This window comes from Pygoscelis adeliae, unplaced genomic scaffold (assembly GCF_000699105.1).
Source record: "Pygoscelis adeliae isolate BGI_AS28 unplaced genomic scaffold, ASM69910v1 Scaffold252, whole genome shotgun sequence".
NCBI classification, from domain to species: Eukaryota; Metazoa; Chordata; class Aves; order Sphenisciformes; family Spheniscidae; genus Pygoscelis; species Pygoscelis adeliae.
Genome location: NW_008824185.1, coordinates 784,130 through 801,616, shown reverse-complemented (window position 1 = coordinate 801,616; position 17,487 = coordinate 784,130).

The window sequence follows — 17,487 nt, the reverse complement described above, 5'->3', positions numbered from 1 at the left end:
CTCGCTTGCTGAGGATAACTCCATATCCTGAGTAGCTATGACTCTAGACAGTGTCCCAGGCTACAGGCAAAAGGAAATGCCAGGCTACCTCTCTGACGCTAAGCAGGGTTTTAGAGGCTGTATCTAGTTCATAGACAGTCTTTGGTACACCTAAAGTAAGTTGGAATTAGAGAAGCCTCAAAACTCTGCAGATATGTCATTGTAAATTTTAGTTCCTTCTTAATTTCAGAGATACAAGGAGTATCACTGTAAGAGGTAAAGCCCAGTAATGTAACACCCTTCCCAATATTTCTCTCTTTAAGTAATAAAAGGCCTGAAGTGGGACTGTGTGCTCCACACTGCTATAGCAATAAGATGCTGTTTTCTGTTGTAGCTGCTTTCATCCTTGTGAAATGCCCAGCAAATGACTATTTCTGGATATTATACCTCTTTCTGGAAAATCTCCACTCCGTTCATTCAATCCATGTGTGCAGCTGCGCGATCAGCACAAAGCACTTGTGCATCCACTGCTCCAGGAACAGTCTCCCACAGTATGTCCTGACACTGCTGTGCCTTATGTTAGCTGTTTTTTGGGGCGTAATCAGCATTCTTCTAATACTGCTGGATACATTAGTACAGAAGAATTAGAGGGCATTTTATGATTATGAAATCTAATGACAAAACTAAATCAGCATTTTGGTGCTCGTGCTTTGAAAAAAATCAGTACTAAAAGGTCAGCAAGTCTTTGGCAGAGGAAGGTTCTTTACAGAGCTAGTTGTGTAGGGCCAGAGCCTACTACTTCTGTTACGCTGAGTGGCATTTTACTGTTTGAGATGGTTGTTTAGTTGTTTTTGACTTGCCTAATACAAGAGAAGATAAAGTAATGTGAGAATCTGTCCTTTAACACTACTCTTTCTGTGGTGGGTTGACCTTGGCTGGCTGCCAGGTGCCCACCAAGCTGCTCTATCACTCTACTTCCATAAACAGGACAGGGGGAGAAAATACAACGAAAGGCTCATGGGTCGAGATAAGGACAAGGAAGTCACTTATGAATTACTGTCACAAGCAAAACAAGCTCAGCTTGGGGAAATTAGTTTACTTTATTGCCAATTAATTGTAACAGAGTAGGATAGTGAGAAATAAGAACAAAACTAAAAAGCCTTCCCAGGCTCAGCTTCACTCCCATGTCTTCTACCTCCCTCCCTGCAAGTGGATGGGGAATGGGGGTTGTGGTCAGCTCATAACGCTTCCTCTCTGCTGCTCCTTCCTCCTCACACTCTTCCCTGTGGGGTCCCCACCATGGGATACAGTCCTTCACAAACTGCTCTAGAGTGGGTCCTTCTGACAGGCTGTAGTTCTTCAAGAACTTCTCCAGCATGGGTCCTTTCCATGGGGTGCAGTCCTTCAGGAACGGACTGCTCCAGTGTGGGTCCCCCATGGGGTCACAGGTTCTGCCAGCAAACCTGCTCCAGCGTGGGCTTCTCTCCACAGGCTGCAGCTTCCTTCAGGGAACATCCACCTCCTCCAGCGAGTGGTCCTTCATGGGCTGCAGGGGGACAGCCTGCCTCACCATAGTCTTCACCATGGGCTGCAGAGGAATCTCCGCTCTGGCACCTGGAGCACCTCCTCCCCCTCCTTCACTGACCTTGGTGTCTGCAGGGCTGTTTCTCTTGCATTTTCTCACTCCTTTCTCCCAGCTGCTGTTGCACAGCTTTTTTTAACCGTTCGTTAGATATGTTATCCCAGAGGTACTACCTACGTCGCTGACAGGCTCAGCTTTGGCCAGTGGCGGGTCCATCTTAGAGCCAGCTGGAACTGGTTCTGTCCGACATGGGGACAGCTTCTGGTGTCTTCTCACAGAAGCCACCCCTGTAGCCCCCCCGCTACCAATACCTTGCCACATGAGCCCAATAGACTCTAACATATAAATACACCATGGAGGCTAAAAGGAAATGCAACAGCATGAAGTCATGCATTATAAATGAAGGATGGTCATTTGTCCTATAACAGTGGCTGTCATTTTGCATTTGACAATGATGACCCAACCTCTGCAGGAACCACAGACCTCACATTTTCCTCAGAGGACAAAAAGAGTGTGCCCTACACATTTTACCAACTCGTTTCACACAGCAGATGATGTTATGATAGATATTGGCAATACTTCTAATAACATAAAAAGAAATGGTCTGTAATCTATTATCCAATCCAGGAGCCATGCTGTACCTCCACCATGAAGAATTTCCTCACAGACCTCATTCTATGCGTATATGCAGCATATAATGTGTATTCCATATTAGATTTTAGCTCTGTCTAGCCAATACATCTGCAAGGATCATGTTTTCTTGCTGCTCTGTAAAACAGTGAATACATTATAGACAGGTCCCACGTCTCAAATCTAGCTCCTACAAGAACTCCAGCAAAACTTGTTTGCTGACTATCATGTTACTGTCTTACTTTCCACCTTCCTAAAGTCACCTAATTGTCATGAATTACCAAATGAACACGTAATGTAGAAAGCTTAGCAATTCAATGTGACCCTTGGTTCAGATTCCTTCCTGCTCTTCAGTTCCTGAATTTTTAATACACCATTTCTGGCTTGAACAGAAAAGTTTAATCTCTCATACAAGACACTTGTGATATTTTACAATTTGTGTGTTTCCCTCCCACCTCACACACTTTATCTGTGTGTAATCTGGGTGAAATATTTTTTCCTTGCTGAATGGCACACATTGCAAAACTAGAAGGATTTGAAATATGTGTTCAGTTGTAATTTTAACAACAGTGAGGGTACTGTATTATTTTAAGCCTGGTTTCTGCACAGTGTTTGCACTGGTATAATTGCATAGAGTGGTGATGTGCCGGCATACTCTCCTACAGAAAATGTTATAGTAAGGTATAAAGGTACTTTATGTACCTTTAGCTTACTGCTATTCTTTACAAGACTAAGTTCCATGGTTTTACATACTTTTGTGTCGATCTGACTGCATCTGTCCTTGGGGGCAATGTTGCACTTTAATGGTATGGTTAAACACTACAACTTCTGTGTGTAGACAAACCCTCAGGGCTCAGACAGACGCTAAAGTTACTGCAGCTCAACAAGTTACTGCACATCAGCAGAGCCACAGTAACCGATCATATACATGTGCTTAGTCTGTCCCAAATGTGAGGTAAAATATAAGTGCTTAAACCTCTCCTGCTGAGTCTCTCTTTTTTCTTACTTATCCAATACTAAAAGTATGATTAACTTCTGTACAAGCAAGAAACAAGACTGAATCTATAACATAAAGTAGATCACTTTTTAAAAAGCTGAAGGGACCGGAAGATCCATGGGACAGAGCTGCTCCATTTAAAAAGAGATACTGGAGGAAAATAACTAGAATGGAAGTTACCTTTAAAATTAGTTTACTGAGCTTTCCCTCCTGACTGTAACTGACTTTAAACTCCGGGTCTGGGATGCACAGCAGTTACAGCATGAGGATGCTGACTCCAACCCATACTTTTGGAGAGGGTGTAGACCTCTCATGTGGTGCCTAGGTTTACATGGAGAGACAAACACTTTTCCCCCAATTTGTTCCCCAACTATGTAAGTCATCAAAGCAATTTTAAAATCAGTTGAAATTCTGAAAATAAGCCAATGCCATTCCCTCAAGATTAGTGTGACATGCTGAGACTGCTCACTCTGAGTTAAGACTGACAGCAGCACTTTGCACATGTTAGAATTTAGGCAGCATAACGTAGAAAGCCATGAAGTAAAGCAGTACAATGGTCCATCTTACACGACTATGTGTACACCATCCATCTGTGATGATAGCTTTGGCTAAACCACATCTGCTTGCTGGGAGTGACACATCAGACAGGCAGGCTGAGTGTAACCTTGTTCACTCTTTGCAGACAGAAGGGGTACTCCGCTCACATACAACGCATTGAGGAAGGGCCTCCATACAGCGGTTTGAAGCAGAGAGAAGGAAAAATTAGCAGCACTTGAAGCATTAATTGTCTCTGAAACTTAGATTAATCCTAATGGACCAGTGATTTGGATAAATAAACCACTGTGCTGGTAGCAACCTGCCCTTAGGCTGGTATCAGACCAATTCTGCTGCTACAGAACACAAATGTCCGTCTAGCTGGCCAAGTGCTACATTAGCCTTTCTCAAACTGAATTAGGAATGTGCTTAGAAAAAAAGACACTTCCACAAAATTATTGTTTTTACACTGTCTCCCTCTGCTTCACGTTGTTTTCTGCTTAAAGCCTTCTCAAGCCCTTACTGTCCTGCCCTGTGATCAAGCTTAAAGGAAACAGTGCAGATTATTACTACCACTTGCAGTGAAGCCAAAACTGTGGGCTGCAGGTTTTGCTTTTTTTTTTTTTTGTGTGTCTACTCACCAAGCCTGTTCTACATATTTTAGGAGGATCCTTTAATAAGGTACATTAAGAGCTGCTGACAAGTCTCAAACTGATACGGGGTAAAAAGTAATGGCACATCTTCAACATACCGGGCTCACTGCTACGGTGCATTCTCAATATACAGTGCAGAAATTTCTAGCCAGAGTTTTCAATCAGTTGAGCCTATTTTTGAAACACTTTAATTTTTCTTCTGTGTTCTTTTTCATATTTATACATTCAGACATTCTCAGGTACTACAGCTTTATAATACATATTCATATGACAGCTCCAAACTTTATGATGCCTTGTTTAGAAATTGAAAAATGCAGTTTTGAGACCGAATGATCAGTATTATTCAGAAAATTACTTGAAGATGTTATTTGAGGCTGGCACAGCATAGTTGTTATTCTTGCAGAGACGTAAGTCTGCTTAATAGCAGACTTTTTTTCTTAAATATCAGGGAACAGTTTTCTGCAATGTAACTGAGCTGGAGTAAAGACAGTAGGGTAAATACAGTAGGATGAAAACATGATAGAGATATCTATTGACTATGTGTACAAATCTGCACAGTTGGAACCAACTATCAAAATCATTTCAAGGCTATCAGCCATGTATTCTGGGATGGAGAACAAAGAAAGTGTCACATGAAGTTAGGCCCTTCCACAGACCACGTGAAATATCTTGACAATTAATTTGTGTCAGCATCAGTGTGGAAGCTGAAATGCATTGGTATCAAAAGAATTGAAGACTCTATAGTTTGCATAAGAATAAAATCTGATCATTCTCATATGAGCCTAAATGACTTCAGGCAGGATTGTCATGGATGTGGGAATAGGAATGAATTAATATTCAAAATTACACGGGGGCATGTGGGGATTATTTTACAATAAAAATAATTTCAATCTATTAAAAAATTATAGGCATGAGAAACATTCCAGGTTAATGATGATCATTACTGGGAAAAATGTAGCTGTTGATTTAGAGTGAAATCATTTATGTGTAGTATACATTTACTCAATCTTAATCAACATCACAGTAATCTAAATTGTGATTAAATATTAAGGTGAAAGCTTGAGGTCATGGAGGGCTGTGTTATATTCTCCTTCAAGAACTCAAGGGACAAACAGGGCAAATTATGGCAGATAAAGTCGTGCGCTGCTTCCCTTCTCCCTTCCCCTTCCCACATGTCAATATTCCCCTTGGGGACTCTTCCCACAGAAAAACAGCGTGGCAGGTGCTCTCCACATCGCTTCTCCAATTGCTGTGATCTCCAAGGCAGCAAGCATCAGGCAGGCCAGGTGGCAGCACTGAATCGAGCACCCCCTGGCCCCAGCTCAGGTGCCCTTTGCCTCTGGGGGTGCGAGAGAAGGAGGAGCTTGTCTGAGACTTAGGAGGAGAAGAAACAAATGCTGTTTGCAAAAGAAGAAACCAGAAAGAATTTCCCTGATTTTAAAGGCAGGGGAAACCTTTCTTGCTAGTCAGGTCTTTCAGTGATAATAGAAAGCACAAGCCTAAGGGTGGTAGGAGGAAGAAAACAACCCCCTATGGAATTACATAGGATAAAAATAAGGGCTTGAATCTGAAACCATGGCTCCTTTTGCCTCTTTTCCTACCTCCCACAGAGAAATGGGTAAAGCGTAATGAGCAGACTGAGTGTATCAGCTATTGCCACCAGAGAGCTGCCAGATGTCTGCTTTGCAATTGGAAAACAATGAAGAAAAAACCCCAGCCCAGAGACACGGGGGTGGTGGAATTTGATAGTTAGTATCAGAACCCAAGGAAAATTAGCTAATGTGTGTGTCGGAACAAGAAATCCTCCATTTGTTGCAATTACTCAAAATCTTGGCTTGCCATTGAGAATGCATTTTAGAGCCTGGCGTAATTAAATGGGGAGCAGGAGCCAAAAGGGAAATTGCAAACCCCTGAAAAGGAGAGCTAAGAGACTAAAATCATACCTCATTTACATATTTTGCCATAATTTCAGCAAGTTTAGCCAAATTGTATCAGGCCAAATTGATACTGATGTTAAGCAGCAGCAACTCTACTGGCTTAAAAAGTTACTCTGGACTTGTGCTGTAAAACTGAGATCAGAATTTGGCCCAGTGTTTGAAGAGTGCTTTGTTCATACGTAAGTTCCCTGGTATTACAGAACTGGAATTTGCCAAAGAGCTTGGGACTGAGCCACCCTTCAGACTGCCGTTCCTGCAGGGAGGAGATCCTCCCTCAGCAAGCATAGCTTGGCTTCACCCCCCTCTTCCACCTGCCTGGTGGCCATCATGCCAGCCCCAGCAGTAAAGAGCGACCTTACTTCAGGTCTGCATTGCACTGACTTTTAATTTTCTTTCCCTGACTCTTAAGCTGGTGCAAACACTTGGAAGGTGGTGCACTGCATCTGCATCAAATCCTGACACTTTGGCTAGGAGAGAGAAGGAGGAGGCTTGGCTCCCCAGGGCTGCAAGAAGCCTTCGTTCTCCTTTGAGTTCTGTGTTTAGCAAAGAGGGCTCAGTGGAGAGGAAACCCAGAGAAACTGCAGGTTTGGGGTGAATCTGACCCCAGCTTTGGTTTCATAAATCTAATGCCAAAACTAGCCAGAGAGCAGTCACTTTACTAGTGCTTACCCGTGAGATTTGGGGATTCCTCCGAAACTCTCACAAACATTAAAAAAAAGCACCTACCAACTCCTGCAAGCTAAAAGCCTAGCAGTTCACATAGTTGTATTTAAAAGTCACACTGAAGGACCAAATTGCAGGGCTGCTACAAAGAACAGCATTCTTTATATTCTTGTGCTGAAAAGGTTAAGAAAAAAACATCTTAACCAGGTTCTTTGCAATACAAAAGACTCAGTCTTCACCCACTGATGGTTATAGCAGCTGAGAGTTAAAGTTTACTACTGGCATTTTTTTCATTGCTGTTTTCAGTGGTAGGATTTGATTTCTTTCTGGCTTAGCAGCCTTTCATATTTGTTTATAGAACTGGGAAGGGAAGTAACTTTCTAAATATTATAAATGGTTAACTCATTGCATAATGTATATTTTCCAGGCCCTCTGCTTGTTGTTAAGTATTGAAGAGACACTACAACTGACAGAGCTGTCCCTTCTTCCAGAAACAAAATGAGTTAGTAAAAGTGTGATAAAAATGGCCCATTTTGTGAGAATCTTAGAAGGAGAGGGGAAGGGACAGACAAGTGGTCTCACCAAGAGCTGAGTATAAGCAGAAAGAATAAGATACATTTTTATATCATACAGTGAAAGATGTCCAGTCCCACACAGTATTTATTGTTTATGTTACTATTAGTTAAATGGACTGCTAATTTTTCCTTGTTCCGGTCTGTATCCACTGGATTGTTATTTTTGTTCAGCTGCAGCTTCAGAGTATTTAGTGATTAAATCTCCCCTAAGGATTTGTTTTTGCAAAGCCTAGCAGTCTATGCAGTCTTTCTTTATAGATTTTGTATACTTTGGCTGTGGCTGGGCTAATAGGAGGGATGCTTTCGTATTATTGTTGTGCACATTAAAGAACATGTATAAGATCTTGTCCTGGTTTCGGCAGGGATAGAGTTAATTTCCTTCCTAGTAGCTGGTACAGTGCTGTGGTTTGGATTTAGGATGAGAACAAAGTTGATAAGGCACCGATGTTTTAGTTTTAGTGCTAAGTAATGCTTACACTAGCCAAGGACTTTTTAGTTTTCCATGCTCTACCGACTGAGAAGGCTGGAGGTGCACAAGAAGCTGGGAGGGGGCACAGCCAAACTGGCCAAAGGGACATTCCATACCATGTGACATCATGCTCAGTACCTAAACTGGGGGAAGCTGGCCGGGGGGGCTGCTGCCCGGGGACTGGCTGGGCATCGGTCGGCGGGTGGTGAGCAATTGTACTGTGCATCACTTGCTTTGTGTAGTATTATTATTATTATATTATTATTATTATTATTATAATTTTATTTCAATTATTAAACTGTTTTTATCTCAACCCACGAGTTTTTCTCACTTGTGCTCTTCCAATTCTCTCCCCCATCCCACTGGGTGGGGGGGAGTGAGCGAGCGGCTGCGTGGTGCTCAGTTGCTGACTGAGGTTAAACCACGACAGATCTCCAGGCCAGGGAATTAGTAGATGAACTATTTTAGTCAAGGTACAACTATTGTAATAAAATCTTTTGAGCCCAGGGCCTAACCCTGTAGCATTTAGTCTGCAGTCATGAGACAATCGTCTGTATCAAAAGGAGTTACAATGGGGAAAAGCTGGGAAACAAAAGAGGTTGGAACGTGGTCCAGCATGCATCAGAGCCAACACCCATGTGTGGAGAGCCTCCACCCCAACACACGAAAAGCATCATCATGCTTTCACCCTCCCAGGCAGAGGAGAAGGGGACCATGCTTGGTGTTTGAAAGTCCCAAAATTATCCCTTCATTGCAGGGCACTCCAGCTAATTACAGAGAGATCTGGGGAGTAGGCGCGCAGAGGCAAAAAACAGAAATATGGCAAAGCACCATCTGCACTGCCATTCATAAAAGTAACTTGTAAATATTCAGAGTACACAACTGCCTGTTATTTGCTGTGTACTCAGGGACTCCAGGAGTCCCTCTGCCTCAAGAGACTGCCACAGCTGGGCAGTCAACCTCCTTCCTTAAAGTTTCTCCCTGTGGTCCGTCACAAATGTCACCTGATGCTGGTTAAGACAAGAAGCTCTGGGCAGTAGATCCGTGCACCTTCGTCTCCCATTAACCCACTCACCTATGAGAAAGGAAAAGGGCTCCAGCACTATTCAGATGATTACAAAAAGCTTCTCTATAATTCAGTTATAATACAACATGCAAACATGTAAGTAAAATGTTACTATTTCATTTTAATGAGTAAAATTTCTCAAGTAATAGGTGGGATGAAACAGAATCAACTGTGTAGGTTAATAACCCAAATCTGTATTAACTACAGCATTTTTCATGGTTCCTTTAACTGACGCTTGTAATAGCCGGTGCTGTTCAGGAGACAGGATGCCTGAGTACAGAGCAGAATCCCTGTATAGCTTTCTGTACCATCCCTCTTTCTCAGGACGGTTGTGCAGATCTGCTTCTTACTATCAGATTTTCCACAGAAGCCGTAACTGCAGCATATAAGACCCTTTTTATTCAGATTACATGGAAACAAAAACATGAACAAGATACACTGTGCAGGACCAGATCTTTATGGATATAAGTTGTCATAAGCCTTTTTCGGGATCTGTCCCAAACTCTGTGGGATTCGCATTAGTTTGGGCAACTCAAGGAGGATAATCTCCTTGGCTTGGCTTTAAACTGATTGTGGGGTACCTCTTGTCTTTGAGCTTACCGATTTGTTGCATTTGCTGTGACTCCCCTCTAAGCTTTAGTCCTGGGTTTCTTTTCTGTAGAAGCATAGTGAGAGGTTTTGGGGACTGAGACAATGTACACTTGGGATAACCATTTGGATGTTGTACCTTTTAAGTTCCCCTGGAACCCACAATTAGACCCAGCCTTGCCCTCTCTCACGGTAGAGGCAGATCTTTTCAAGGAGTGATTTAATAGTGCTCTGAATTGCTCTCTGGAAGAGCTGTCTCTCTACAGAAAAACTCAGACTTCTTTGCTGAATATGTAAAATCAGGTGCTGCTTGGTCATTTCCACCTTCAGCGCTGACAGATTTCAGGCCATGCAGAGTCAGGCAACAAGGATCACTTGAACTGACAGCTGGTGTAGGAAAATGACACAAGCAGAGGTGTGGAGCAGTTCAGGTCTTCCGCCATGCTCAGCAGACACACACCCACACCTGCCAAAGGCTTTGATATGCTCCTGAGAGGAATGTGACTGAACAGGATGGTCAGAAACAGCGGGTGTGTGTGCTGGGTCAGACTAGAAGCTGTTGCCTTGCCTCAGCAACTAGGGAAAGGCATACCTGCATCAGAAGGAGGCATCCTTCCATACTAGCATCTTTTAATTGCTGCCCCAGCTCTGTGGTCAAAGGCAACTGAACCTGACTTCAGTGAAACGGGCTACCACAAGGCTGGTGCTGGCTATGGGCAGACTGTGCAGGTGGTGCAGATGGGACACCCCTGGGAGACAGCTCTGGGGACAGAGACTGCCACACAGAGGAGCGGCAATGGCCTTGGTGCCTGCACAATGACTGCTCCCTACTGCTGAATGTGCTTTCTTCCCCACCAGCCATTCTCCTCCCCTCTCAGGGTGGCATTTAGCAATGGCAGGACTGAGCTGCTGCTGCTGGACAGAGCCAAACAGCAGGCTGCTGAGCCCTCTCTTGAAAAACAGAGACTGTGGAGGAAGCAAGAGGTGGTGATGACTTGGCCAGCTGTCCCTCTCAAGTTCACAGCTAAGGGAAGGCAAAGTCCATCCAGTCTGGTAGAGGGCTTGTCTCAGTTCCCTCAGAGGAATAAGGGCTCCATTAAATTTGGACAAACTGAGGATCTGTCCAGGGAAGTGATTTTCTTTCCATCTGCGTGCCAGCAAAATTTAGTTAGCCTATACTGCTGAGGGGACTTGATAAATTAACCATTTTGTGCCTCAGTGCATGGGCTGGGAGAAATGCAGACTGTGGATCAAGTCCCCAGCCATTCCTGATGGGTTCTGAACCCATCTGGAGGGATGAAGCACCAAAGGTCTTTCCCCGTCTGTCTTCAGGCCAATAGGCTCAAAGCTGGGAAGTCAGGTATGGGTTGCTGGAAAGCCATGGTGCCCCAATAGCACAACTTTCCTCTTAATTGTGCCCCAATGCCTCTTCCGTACCATAGGCTTTGCGTCACTGGGGGTTTGTGTGAGCTGCTTGGCTGCGGTGGCTGGCATTGTGACATCCCAGTGCCCTTAGGCATGGTGAAAGGAGCTGGATCATGGCTGGTGGATCAACAAGTCTGCGCAGAACAATGTCTCCTCAGAGGTGGCACAACCGGAATCACTTTCAAGTGTGATGTAGAACTGTGATCAGAACCATTTGTGGTAATTAATAACCTCTTGATATACACTTGTGTCATGTTTAGGATATGCTGATGGAATCACTATGAGTTTTTACTGGATTAGAGCTGGTCTCACGGACAGCATGCACTAGTCTGTGGAAGGTCTGGTCTAAACCCAGTTCACTCCAGTGGTTTTGGATAAGGCTAAAAGAAACTTCCAACCTCTGTAGGCAAGAAGTGAAGAACACCATATTGCATTAATTTTCCACAAATTGCTCAATATGGAATTTGTCTACAGTAGGACAAAAGTCCTTCCTTTTGTGGAAAAAGCTACAGGACCACCAATGAACTCTATTTTACCATTCATGAAAAAATTTAGCACTGCTGTGCCAACCATAGTAGTACAGCTGCCCTAGGCAAACAAGCACTTCCATGTTTACAACTGGCCAGCCTTCTCCCACAGGCTTTAACACTGCTCTGGCAGTTCTGAGAATCAGCATCTCACATCCACAGCTCCCATACAAGGAGGAAAATTCACGGCTCAGTTTACATCTGTATGCCACATCTCTATGGATACCTTCAAAAGCTCCTGGGAAGAAGAAAATAAAGATCAAGTATTTCTAATAGAAGAAAGTGACAAAAATGTTTCGTTTGCTATTTAAGAAGAAAAACAAAAAACCCACACATCCTTTGCAACTGTGAGTACACCATAAAGAAATAATACCAAAAGATTGAACAAACTGTAAAGTTATAGTTAATGGATTAGATTCCTAGTAATTTGCGCAGTGTCATGGAATAAGATGATGGAAGTTTTTACTGCGTGAGGTATCTGGTCTCCAAGTTGTTAACAGTGCCAAGGTGGATCATGCACTGTCACTGCCATGAAAAGGTGCTCTTCCAAAGAGCTTGAAAATGAAGCCTTCTATGGACTACAGTCCATGGGTGAGGCTGCATGCAGCTGCACTGGTGTAACTGGGATACTGAATGGGCACACTGGTCTTCTAATATGGATGAAGTTGTGGAACTGGGATCCAAGCAGACAGGAAAGGTCATGAGAAGAAAAATACAATGAACAGCTGCCTGCATGTTTTATTAGCCTGGCTTCCTAAGGAAATAAGACTTGCATAATAGTACTACTTGCCCATTTTTTTTTCTGTCCTGCCCTCAAATAACTTCTGATTCTGTTGGCTTATTTCAACTAAATTTAACAGAGAGGTATCAGCCTTAGATATATTATGTTCCTCCAGTTTCATGAAAACTGGCAGCTAGACAGGGAAAAGAGAGCTAAATTAGTACTCCCAATGAGGGGAGGGTTTCAGCGTGAATTAAACAATTACCTGCTCTGTTTTGCTTGCCAGCTGGCCAGCCAACATGGCCAAACAACTTCAAGCCCATCAGGGAATAATGAATCAACCTTCTTTTCACTTGGTGTAGAAGAGAAATGGAAAGGAGGCAAAAGGTAGGTGTATGGTGCCCGAGGGGACGTGTGGAAGAAGCAGGAAATATTAAGGAGGAAATGGGGCAGGGGATACATGGAGGAAGAGGAGGAAGCATGGGCTAAAGGGACTCTAGGAACAGAGAGGGGGGAACTGAGGTTACAGAGGTGAGAGAGGGCCATGGTGGGAGGACTGGAGAGTTATTGCAGGACAGGCAAGTATGAACACAATCTTCCTGAAATCAGGCCTCATTAGTGCTGCTGCTCACAGGATGGCTTGTATATACAAAGCCTGTCATGAATACATTACTAGCCTGCTTTCAGAAGTGATGAGCACCCTTAGCTTCTATGGATTTCAGCGGGAGTTGTGGGTGCTCAGCATCAATAACTCTCAGGTCCTGTCTATATAACTTTAGTTAAATAAATTTGCAGCAGCTATACCTGACTGCCCTGCAGCATGAGAATTATTAGATCATTACTGTTTCTTATATCCATTTACATACACTAGTAAAAAAAATAAAAAGAAATATACCATATAAACTGTCATCCGATTATCAGAGGTCCGCAGACTACACTGTACTGCTAGATACTCAATTCTTATTTCCTTAATTGCTGTAATATATACATATAGTTCAAATCGATTAAAAAGAAATGTTTGGACAAGATCAATAGTGAGGCAGCAACAGCAAGATTTAGCAGCCACAACTGAGTTGAAAGCATTACAGAATCATAAGAGCTGATTCACACCTAACTCAAGTTTTATGTTGGAGTAACTTCACTGACTGAAGCATAAACTAGAGCAACAGAGAGGTAAATAAGGCCAAATGAGCCTAGCAAGAGACCTCCAGAAAGGACTTTATCCTCTGTGTTATTGCTAAAATCCATTATCCCTTGAGGTAGCTGATCAGGCATACATACCAAGATTTCCATACTTAATTATTTTACAACTTCTTTTGGAGACATGCAATCCTGTAACTAACTCCACAGTTCTAAAATGAAGATGTGGTGGAAAAAAATTGCTCAGGGCTTGGAGACCCTCATTACAATTTGCCATCAAATAAGTTTGGACTTTCCCTGCGCTATTTCTCTCCCTCTCACAGAGTTTGTCTCTCTCCGGTTACAGCTAAAGGATTCTTGCCAGAGAGGACTTCTCCCAGGGGCTTGGGTTCTTGCTGTCGGAAAAGACTGACTTTCACCAAATGTCACATGCATTACCACATATTTCACAGGTACAATATTTCTGTCTTAGAAGATTGACACTCAAACCTGCCTTTACCTTATGAGTTGAATGCTAGGCAGTATAGTTTGGTATATCTTAAGGAACAATATTTCATCATTTTCAGAAAGTCTTGCTAGGGCTACATTTTTGAAAGGGCTTTGAGGGATGAAAAACTGAGTTATGAACAGCTCTCTATACACCTCTTTCTCTAATTCTTTTAATTGTCCCTGCAATTAAACACACAGAGGAGCAATTTTTCTGATTTACTCTTGTATTTAAATTGCAGGTGCAAATTCCTCCCATGGCTGAATTTTGAAAACGATCTAGGGCTGAAATTAGATCTGCCCATACTGCTTGATATGCTCCTATTGCTCTCACAAGAAAGAAGCCTCTGCCTTCAGAAATTGTACTCATTTGACAAGCTGTGGTGCCTGCTTTTTGGTTGAGAGAAAGTGTTTTTGTTTCCACTGAGTAAGTTTCCCAGTGATACAGCTCAACATATAGGATATGCAGCCAGCTAAGCACTGAAATGCATGGGAGCTTTTGTCAAAATATTCATCAACACACATCACTGTTTCAGTTTCTCCTACCAAGACATGTATGTTACCAGATACCAAATACAGAACTGTAATTTATGCTGGAGATGATTGTTTTGCAGGTAACATAAGGATGCATTATTTTGTCAAGCAGCTTAATTGAAATGCTCTGTGCCATAATTTTTATCAGCATGCCAGTCTGATAACTTTTTACTATATAACCTGTAACATTATGAAACAACAGCAGTGATACTGCGTTCTTCTTTGCTGGTTCTTATAGTTCTCAGAGAGTGTGAGAAGACTAAGTCATACGGGACTTCTTAAGGGAGATAAATATTAATATATACATTTTACAGATGAGTAAGCTCTAAAAGGTGACATGGCATCCCCCAGATGGCAGAGCACTTGATGGACAAATATGGTAAGAAAACCAGTGACTCAGACTACACTATCTTGTGTGACCTGCAATAGTGTGCTGTCTCCATTAAGGGAAAGAAAAACAGACCGAAGAAGTGCAGCTGACTAAAGCTGCATTATCATCATTTTCAAACTGACTAATGCCCTGGCAGAGCACAGGCCAATCTGGATCTCGATTAAGTTTTCAAAGAAGAGATTGTGATCTTTATTTACAACCAGTTTAAACTTCTGAAACTCTGATGTATTCTTAGCAGTTCCTGCCTGAGCATAAACAAAATCAGAATCAGGTGTGGAGAGTGCAGCTGCACCAATATGTTCTAGGGAATTAGGAAGTTGATCAAAAGGCAGTGAGATCTATCCTGGTGTGGATGCCCCACATAGTATCCTTAAAAAAAAATAATTGATTGTGTCTACCCTGAAGCAGTGCTCTTCTCAGGCCTAGAAGCTGGCTAGAGCTGGGCTAAGAGCTAGGACTAAGATATCTGCGAGTAACTTTAATTATTAGTTTATTACTTTACTGGGAAGACTGCCACAGAGATAAACGTGGATCTACATGCTGTGCTGCACACTGCCCACCAGCCATGAAAACCTGCAATGGACTCCTTAGAGCACTTTGAAGAAAATGCAAATACAAGCTGACTTGATTTGCATAGTTCTGAAAAGTGGATTTAAATATATTGGCCAGATTCTCAGCTCTCAACAGAGGTACTCTGATTTACACCAGCCAAAGAGCTGTTCCTGAAGGCATGTGCATGTGCATACATGGGCCCGTTACTGGCATATAAGCACACACATAACTCACAGCAAGTTTCTAATTGCATCTGTAATTCCAAATGCCTAATTTTACACTCAGATCGCAATTTGAAAATCTTCCTGTTGCCGCTTAGTTATCCAAGTCATCCATTCAGGCAAAGAAAAAGAGTATCATGTAATTTATCTAACTAAATGACACATCTTCATTTCTGAATACTTGCAGTGAACTATTGCTGAATGGGCTTTAGATTAAAAAATGATTCATGGAACACATCAGCAAATACCTTTGCCTGCTTTTGAGAACATAACTCCTTGTAGACAACACCTGAACAGAAAAGAAGCAATATTAGTGAATTAGATAAAAGTTTTTAATTATTCACCCTTGTCTACCAAATACATGCTTGTGGAAGATTTAAAAAAACGTACCTACTATGGGTCAAAAGTGCTTTAGAACCACTTTTTCAAGATTGCTTTAAACTTCTAAAGAGCCTGTAGATAAAGGGCCTGTTTCTGTTTTCAAAAACATCTACATTCCTACTTTCTATAGAAATTGGATGCTTATGTGTGTTTGAAGATGTCTTGTGATTTTTATATGCAGCTTTTATCAGTCAGTGAATGGATTACTGAGGTGCTTGTGCTATCCTAAATGCTCTCTCGGTCAATATTGAATAATAGCACCTTGAGCAGGCTTTGGCTAGAAAGAGCTAGCAGTGCACATGCAGACAATTTATTATGCTGGTCAGTTGATTTGTTTATTCACAGCAACCTGTTTGTGTATCTGAGCTCATGTTTTTGTTTCTGAAACAATGTCTTAGGCACTTCTGAAAACTTTACCTCATGGCCAGGATTTTCAAAGTAGGTCAGCATTCACAAATGTTTTTCTCATCACGTTAAATACCAAGCTCTTTTGAAAACATGGCCACAGATACCATGCAGGGGCAGTGTTAAGCACTGAATGCTTTTGCAAAATTCAACTTTCATTTTGATGTCTGGCTTTTCTGAGGAAAAGGCTTCTGGCCTTACTGGGGGAACTGATTTCCTGCAAATATAATCATGTTAAGACATGTGTCTTAAAATTAATGGGACACATCGTGACAATTTTGCTTCTGATTAACAAAAATGTAATCTTTGTAATGTCATGAGGTCATACTGTTCATGATACTATTAACTGTATGTGTGTGGTTATGCTAGTCTAAAAGTGATGGATGTTGGTCTTATCACTTTCTTATTGTTTAATTATTTGTGTAATTGAACCAAAGAGCATCTGTTTAATCTGAAGGCCTATTGTTGTTGAGTTACTCATGAATAGTTTTTACATGGATCTCAATAGGATGACTCACATAGTAAGTTACTCCCAGCTGTCGTAGCACAAGACGTTGGAGGAATTGTACCTAGGGGGATTAGATGGTTAATTGTGGCCTGTATCAGATGTAATACCCACCTTCTGCAAACTACAGATTGTATGGAATTTACATAGAATTAGACTAATCCCAAGCAAATTGACAATTAATTTCATAGGACTTGCAGATATGACAGCTCCTGTCTAATTAAAGAGTAAGGGCATCTGCGTATGGCACTATACTGCCATACCGCATTTTCATTGAAGTTCAATGATATGCTGTTGGACTTGTTTTCCACACTACCTTCTTTATCTTTTTCAATCTTTTGTGAAACCTTTTCAGTAATTCTTTACAGTCAGCAGATTTCCAGCATATGAGGGAGAGAAGAAGAAAGGCTCAGGTGTGATGAGGGAGATTCCCATACACATACCTAAACACCAATCTGAATTTTCAGCCAGTTTAAAACCAAATAAAAATCTTTTTCTTATAAATTGATCTCCTAATTTCTGTGGT